Genomic DNA, 9,012 nt, shown 5'->3' with positions numbered 1-9,012 from the left:
AGTGTGTTTTGTGGTACATAAATTATACTTTAATAACGGTGACTTTAAAAACAGGCTGCACAGCCTAGATGCCCGTCAGTAGATGATTGGATGAAAAAAACTATGGTACATCTACACAATGGAATACTATGCTGCCACAAAAAGAAGGAATTCTTATTATTTGCAGCAACCTGGATGGAATTGGAGAACATCCTGCTGAGTGAAATAAGCCAGTCAATGAAAGAGAAACACCACATAACCTCACTCATTTATGGATAATAAAGAACATTATAAATTGATGAACAAAAAGATAGATACAGAGACAGTAAAGCAACAAACAGACTGTCAAATTACAGCGGGGAGGATAGGGAGATATGGGGGAGATAAGAGATCAGCCGAAGGACTTGTATGCATGCATATAAGCAAAACCAATGGACGAAAAACTCTGATGGGCTGGGGGGGGGGGGGAGGGCATGTATGGGTATGGGGGGGCGCAATGGAAAGATATGTACCTTAATAAAAAAAAAAAAACAGGCTGCACAATAAAGCAGCACAGTGAGATAATTCTTATTCTTTACATTGCATAGCAGGAAAACATATCAGAAATCTATTTCCATGGAGAACAGAGTATAGTTAGGTATAATCTTTCTTTAGGTCTCCACTCCTACTTTACTTTTTAAAACTATTATTTTATTGATTTCAAAGAAGAAGGGAGAGGGAGAGAGAGATAGAAATATCAATGATGAGAGAGCATCCTTGATTGGCCACCTCCTGCAAGCTCCACACTAGGGATTGAGCCCACAACCCAGGTATGTGTCCCAATCAGGAATCAAACAGTGACTTCATAGGTTGATGATCAACCACTGAGCTATGCCAGGGAGGCCTGAATATTGCTTTTTAATTTTGTTGCTTGTTTTTTTGCTGTGAAGAAACCTTAAATTTTAATATAGATTGAGGTTATTTTTACTTTTATTGCTTTTAGTATCATCCAAAAAATCATTGCTGAGACCAGTGTTGAGGGCTTCTTCCCTAAATTTGCTTCCAGGAATTATGGTATCAGGTCTTGTTTTTATGTCTTTAATCAATCCTGAATTACTGAGGGCTATCTAGTACCAGAGCTAAGTTGGGCAAGACTCCTCCCATGCCCTGTGGTGCTGGACACTTCAAATCACACAAAGGCAATTTTGTCCATGGATGGATATTTAATTCATTGTTTAAAAAGTGGGGTAAAAAGAGGGACATCTTATGGTGTCATAATGATATCACCTAAAATTTTAATTATTTAGCCGAAACCGCTTTGGCTCAGTGGATAGAGCGTCAGCCTGCAGACTGAAAGGTCCCAGGTTCGATTCTGGTCAAGGGCATGTACATTGGTTGCAGGCACATCCCCAGTAGGGGGTGTGCAGGAGGCAGCTGGTCAGTATTTCTCTCTCATCGATGTTTCTAGCTCTCTATGCCTCTCCCTTCCTCTCTGTAAAAAATCAATAATAAAAAAAATTAGTTATTTAGTTTGAAGTATTTTCTCATTTTCATGTCTTTGTTATCCTACAAGGTACTTAAAAATGTGTTTCTGGGTTATCCTATCTAATAAAATAGTAATATGCAAATTAACCATCACTGTGCTACACTCAAAGCCACGCCCACAAGCCATGTCCACAAGCCAATCAGAGTGAGCATGCAAATTAACCCAATCAAGATGGCTGTGGCTACAAAGAGCAGGAGGGAGGCTTGGGTTTCCCTGGCAATAGAGAAAGCCAAATTTTCCACACACCCTGGTGGGCCCAGGCCTCCACTCAAGAGTACAAAGTTTCAATTATAGAAGGTAAGTAAATTCCAACAGAAATGGCAGCAACCAAGGAGCTGGAAGAGCAGGAGGCTAGCATTGCCCCAGGCGATAGAGGAAGCCAAGCTTCTGCAGCCTTAGCCAGCTCAGGCCTTCACTCCAGGCTACAAAGTTTCAATTATAGAAGATAAATAAATTCCAGATACCAGAGCCTCAACTTGGGTCTCGGGAGGTTGTGGCTGGCCTGCAAACCACCACAGGCCCCTAGTCCAGACCACCCCACACCCCAAGAGAACCCCAACCCTGATCCAGGACATCCTTCAGGGCAAACCAGCTAGCATCCACCCATGTACCAGGCCTCTATCCTATCTAATAAGAGAGTAATATGCAGATTGACCATCACTCCAACACACAAGATGGCCGCCCCCATGTGATCAAAGATTCTGCCCCAATGTGGACACAAGATGGCCATCTCAAGATTGCCAGCAGGGGAAGGCAGTTGGGAGGGTCCAGCCCTGCAAAAGAGGGCAGTTGTGGGTGATCAGGCAAGCAGGGGAGGGCAGTTGGGAGGCAATTAACCCTGCAGAGGAGGGCAGTTAGGGGTGACCAGCTGGCAGAGGAGGGAAGTTGGGGGCAAACAGGCTGGCAGGGTAGCAGTTAGACATCAATCAGGCTGGCATGGGAGTGGTTAGGGGGTGATCAGGCTGGCAGGCAGAAGTGGTTAGAGGCAATCAAGAAAGCAGGCAGGAGAGCAGTTGGGAGCTAGCAGTCCTAGATTGTGAGAGGGATATCCCCGACTGGGCCTAAATGGGCAGTTGGACATCCCTGGAGGAGTCCCAGAGTGGAGAGGGTGCAGGCTGGGCTGAGGGACACACACACCCGTGCATGAATTTTGTGCACCAGGCCTCTAGTTGAACATATGAGGATTTTCCTAGTTTTCTTTAACTTATTATTATTTTTAAATATATTTTATTGATTTTTTACAGAGAAGAAGGGAGAGGGATAGAGAGCTAGAAACATAGACCAGCTGCCTCCTGCACACCTCCTACTGGAGATGTGCCTGAAACCAAGGTACAGGCCCTTGACGGGAATCAAACCTGGGACCTTTCAGTCCGCAGGCTGACGCTCTATCCACTGAGCCAAACTGGTTTCGGCAATGCAACCATTTTGCAAGAAGTATTTATACCTGTGAAGTCTGAACATATGCATTGCCCTTTGACCCATAATTACACAACATATATGCTTACATATGTGAACAAAAAGAGTTGAATTACAAAATTCGTTGTTACCAGAAACTGTAAGCAACCAAAGTGTCCATCAAAGGAGAATGAATAGCTCAATTGTGTAATCATCCAATGGCCATGACATTGAGGATAAATGAATTACTGATATACATAACAACGTGGATGAATCTCACAAACATAATAATTTTTTCAAACTGAACTGTTACAAAGGAGTAAAATAAGCTGACCATCCTAATAGAAAAGTGGGCAAGTACAAGCAGGTCACACACACAAAAAAGTGACAAATATGTGGAAACATATTCAATATAAAAATTACAAATATGTGGAAACATATTCAATATAAAAATTACAAAAACAAATAAAATATAATTGTTTATGATCAGGTGACCAATATTTAAAAGAATGCTATGCAGTGTTAGCAATGATGTAACAAAAAGGCCATCATTGTAGGATATAAATTAGTAATCCACAAATTAGACTTCCCTAGATTTCTACAGCTAAGACTAAGGTAAGACAGATGTGCAGACATTTATTGCTAGCCCCTGATATATTTATAACAGTATACAACTGAAAAGAACCCAAATGTTCATCAATGTAGTAATAATTAATTAATTAACTAAAATGGACTTGTGAATTATATTTATTTACCTAGGCAAATGCCCATTATTGTTTTTAAATTTTCCATTGCAGATAACATTCAATATTTTATTTTCAGGTGTACAACATAGTGATTAAACATTTATATAACTTACAAAGTGATCCCCTGATAAGTTGAGTACCTCCTGCCACCATTCATAGTTATTACAATATTATTGACTCTATTCCCTATGCTGTAATTATTGTACATCCTCAGAACTATTTGTAACTACCAATTTGTACTTCTTAATCCCTTCACCTTTTTTCACTTAGCCCCCGAACCTCCACCCACCTGGCAGCCATCAGTTTGTTCCCTGTATTTATGAATTTGTTTCTGTCACAGGAATAATATTGGACCAAGGAAGTCAGACAAAAAAAGAGACCATACTGCATGATTTCATTCATTTAAAGTTAAAAATAGGCAAAACTAATTTTTGGCAGTAGCAATCAAAATTGGTCACATGATGCATTCTGGTTTATGCAAAGCCCTGTCACTGATAGGGGGAGAGATACAGAGAGATTACAACAGGTCACAAGGCTTCTAGGAGGCCAATAATGTTGTTGTTCCTTGACCTGGGTGCTAGTTACACAGGTGTTGTCACTTTCTGAAAATTTGTCATACTGAACACTGATAGTATGGGCCCATTTCTTTATGCCTGCTTTACATCAAAATTTTACATTATATCTTATAGGTGCCATTATAGTTGAAGTTGTGATTTTCTAATATGGTGAACAGTCTTTGATACTGTGCTGAATAACAACAAAATTTTAATTCTATTTACATCATAGTTTAATTTAAGAAAAAGTATATTTTCAACAATATAAAAAATGTCCATGTATGTATATATTATATTAATAATTTCAGATTATTATAAAATAATTTTTACCCACATGAGTGACTTTAAGAACATTTTCAAGTTTTCAGGATGGAGAGGAAGTGTCAAGCATTTCTGGTTCCTGAAGTCAAAGTCTGTAGCACCCTCCAATCAATGTGGCAACCAACGTTTGTGCAAATTTCCAAACTCCCACCAGGGAGCGGTGTCTCCCCGTTTGAGAAGAGCCAGTAGAGCCTGAGATTCTAAGTAGATTGTATATTGGAGTCTGGAGTTCAATGGAAAGGTCTGTGCTGCAGAAAAAATTTGGTGGTGGTGGTGGTGGTGGTGGTGGTGGCGAAAGTGTCCTTCTGCACATTAAGTGGTCACCAAGCCCCAACATTAAAGGCCAAGTAGCTCTGCAGGACATGAAAGCATAGAGAGCAGAAAGGAGCACAATGTGCAGAGGGATTTTTCCCAAAATTGTTGCTGGAGAATAACAGTCAAGCCAGTGATATGGACAACAATAAACCATGAAGGTCATCTTAGGGTGTTTGTACTTGATCCTATGGGTGACAGCAAACCGTTGCCTATTTCAGACAACAGCAGACAATGAGCTGTTTTCACTTGCCAATCCCTATTCTAAATTATTTTTATGTTTTCTCTCCTAGAACCATCAGAATTACTCACTTAGCATCGTGTTCTGCCATCCAGTATCCACTCACTTTTTTTCCATGGTGACTCTTGGCAAGAAGCAGTGGCTAAAAAAAAAAAAAAGAAGCAGTGGCTAGTCCCCCATGTTAGCTAGGCTTTGTGTGTTCTACCTCGGGGCTCTACTTGGGGCTACATGAATAGGTGTATCACTTGAATGTGGCCAGAGCATTTTTGCCGGAGTGTCAACCTATGGAACAGGAGGTCATGGTTCAATTCCTGGTCAGGGCATATACCCAGGTTATGGGCTCAATCCCCAGTGGAGAGCATGAAGGAGGCAGCCGACCAATGATTCCCTCTCACTGATTTTTTATTTTTATTTTTCTCTCCTTCTCCCTTCCTCTCTGAAATCAATAAAGTTATTACTTTTTAATTTAATATATCTTTATTGTTCAGATTATTACAATTGTTCCTCTTCCCCTTCCCCAATTGCTTCTTTTGGTTCCTCTTGTTTGGATTCTCTGCACTTCCTGGACTTTTAAGCCTATTTATTTTATCCAGTAGGGGAAGTTTTCTGTCATTATTTCTTCAAATAGGTTTTCAATATCTTGCTCTCTCTCTTCTCCTTCTGTCACCCGAATGATGTGAATGCTGGTACACTTGAAATTGTCCCAGAGGCTCTTTACACTATCTTCATATTTTCTGATTTACTTTTCTTTTTGCTCTTCTGATTGGGTGTTTTTTGCTTCCTCATATTTCAAATAGCTGATTTGATTTTTCAGAATCTTCTATTCTACTGTTGAATCCCTGTAAATTATTCTTTATTTCAATTATCATATGCTTAATTTCTAACTGGTCCTTTACATGTCTTTGATGTTCTCACTCAGATTCTTGAAATTGTCACTAAATCCCTTGAAGCTCTCATTAAGATCCTTTAGCATCCTTATAACCATTGTTTTCAACTCTTTATCTAGTAGTTTGTTTGCTTCTGTTTCATTGTTCTTTATCTGGAGATTTCTTTTGTTCTTTCATTTGTGACATGTTTCTTTGTCTCCACATTTTGGCTGATTCCCTGTGTTGCTCCCATGTATTAGGTAGAGCTGCTGTGTCACCTGGAATTGGTAAAGTGGCCTTGAGTAGTACGTGTGCTATAGGGTCCAGTGGCTCAGCCTCCAGTCACCTGAACTGGGAACTCTATGTGTTCCTCTGTTTAGGCTGTGTGCAGTCTTCTGGTAATTGAGCCTTGGTTAATGTTGGTGTCACTAGGAGGATTTGACCTTCATGTCAATTGGCTATGGGGACCAGCTGTGACTACTGTGGAAGAGTTGCTGTGGAGCAGGGCTTGCTTCGATAGGTGCTTACTAAGTCTGTCCCTTGAATGTGTCACTTGTAGATGTGTAAATTATAATGTGATGTGGTCTGAAACTGTCTACTGAGTGCACTGGCTCTAGGACCTCCCAGGAAGGGTCACCCAGCAGGAGCTACAGAGTGATCTGCAAATGGATACTTGTGTTGGACTTGGAAGTGCCCAGGAGAGGATCAGCTGTGAAGCAAGTCAGCTTGTTGCTAGTGCTGGGCTTTGAACCTCTTGTTGATAAGGGGCTGATGCTTGTTTGAGAGATTTTAGAAAAGTCTGAAGCCTGAGCCAGGACAGGCCATTCATATGGAAAAGTTGCTACCAACAGCTTCAGTGGAGCTGCAAATTGGATAGGATAGGGTCTCAGAGCACACAGTGTCAGCCACATTGATGGAGATTCTGCCAGTCAGCCCCGATGCCACACAATCCAGTTCCTCCCCAAATGTCCCTGGATACCCCCTTCCCCCCAAGCCACTGCCCCAGTGCTGCAGCTCAGAGGGAGTGAATCTGAGTAAGTCCTTGAACTGACCCTTTAAGAAGAACTGTTGGGACTCCAGTAGCCTCTCTGCCACTCAGCTACAATTCCCATTGGTTTTTATAGCCTGAAGTTATGGGAATTTCTTTTCCTGGTATTGGAAGCCTGGGCTGAGGGGTCTGGTGTGGGGCTGGGATGCCTTGCTCCTCACAGGAGGCCCCCACAGCCAAAATATCCCTCCCAATGAAAAGAATGCCACATGTGGGTGTCAGGCCAGCCAATTCTGCACCTCTGCCTCTCCTACCAGTCTCAACATGCTTTCTTCTTTACTTCTTAAGTTGTAGGATTTTGGTTCAACCAGATTTTAGAAAATTCTGAGTAATGGTTACTTTGTATCTTAGGTGTAATTTTGATGTGGTTGTAGGAGGCAGTGAATAATATGTTTATCTATTCCACCATCCTGGTTCTCTTTTTTTTGCATTCCCTCTAATTTATGTTTGAGGGACTTTTGTTAGATATTCAGTGTATATATTCATATATTCATCTCTTTGTCTCTCTGTGCTGTGTAATTTCCTCTAATGTATCTTTCAGTTCAATAGTTCTGTCTTCAGCTATATCTAAATGCAGAGTTTTTAATTTTTATTTTAAGAATTATATTCATTATAGTTTTTATCTCCAGAAGTTTCATCTTTTGTTTTATTTTTCAAGTAAACTTTTTCACCCTGACATTCTTGTTGTTTGCTTATATTTGTGAGTGTGTATTTTATTTATTTAAACATTTTACAGCCGAAACTGGTTTGGCTCAGTGGATAAAGTGTCAGCCTGTGAACTGAAGGGTCCCGGGTTCGATTCTGGTCAAGGGCATGGACCTGGGTTGCGGGCACATCCCCAGTGGGAGGTGTGCAAGAGGCAGCTGATTGATGATTCTCTCTCATCGATGTTTCTAACTCTCTATCCCTCTCCTTTCCTCTCTATAAAAATCAATTAAAATATATATTAAACATTTTACAAAGGTCTAGTTTATAGTCTGAGTTTGACAATTCCAATATCTGAGATTCTGTCATGTCTTAATTTGTTGTGACATATTGTATTTTTTGAAGATAGCCACAACAAGATTTTCTCCTCTTACAATGTGACTTGACATTATCTGCTGAAAGATAAAATAGGAACTATGTTTCCACTTTGATTTAAGCAGGTTTATTACTGTGGCAGAGGTAACACAGTGTGATTTCCAAGGCTAGGTCATAAAAGGTAGTACAGCTTATTCCTAATTCCTGCAGGATGCTCAGTCTAAGAACTTGACCACTGTGCTGTAAAGAAGCCCCAAGTATCCTATGGAGAAGAAGTAAAGCCCACAGCCCACAGCCCACAGCCTCGACTGCGGTTACAGTCAACCAGCCAGCACCATGTTATCCGACATGTGCATATAGCATCTTGAAAGTGCATCCTCCAGCCTCAAGTTGAACTGCCCCTACTCATACTACATGGAGCAGAAATTAGCTAGCTAGTCTGAGCCCTACACAAATTGTCAATTTATTAGCAAAATAAATTATTGCTATTGTTTTAAGCCACCAAGATTATGGATAGTTTCCCGCCCCCCCCCCCCAGCAATAAATAACTGGAACAATTGTTCCCTTTATTTTTTTGAGGGAGGGAGGGAGGGAGGGAGAGAGAGAGAGAGAGAGAGAGAGAGAGAGAGAGAGAAGGGAGAGTGAAACATCAATGTGAGAGAGATACATGGATTAGTTACTTCTTTCATGTACCCATACTGGGGCCAGGGATTGTACCTTTGACTAGGAATCGAACCTGTGACCATTTGGTGTGGGGGCTGACACTAACTACTAAGTCACACTAGTCAGGGATAAAACAATTGCTCTGCTTACTCTCACTCATGGTGGCTTACTTTCTTGTGTGTTTGGTGATTTTTTTGAGGATAAACTTATGGTTTAATCTTAGTTACTTGGAGTCCTGCAAACTTAAATTGAGGAAGCCTTTCTTCAGAGAGGATTTGCTTCTGTTTCTGGTTGTACTTAAGATAAAACTATTGACCAAGTCCATCTCAGTCACTTTCAGGG

Source organism: Pipistrellus hanaki (genome assembly GCF_964339955.1).
Source record: "Pipistrellus hanaki genome assembly, chromosome: 15".
NCBI classification, from domain to species: Eukaryota; Metazoa; Chordata; class Mammalia; order Chiroptera; family Vespertilionidae; genus Pipistrellus; species Pipistrellus hanaki.
Note: the sequence above shows the minus strand (reverse complement) of the source record.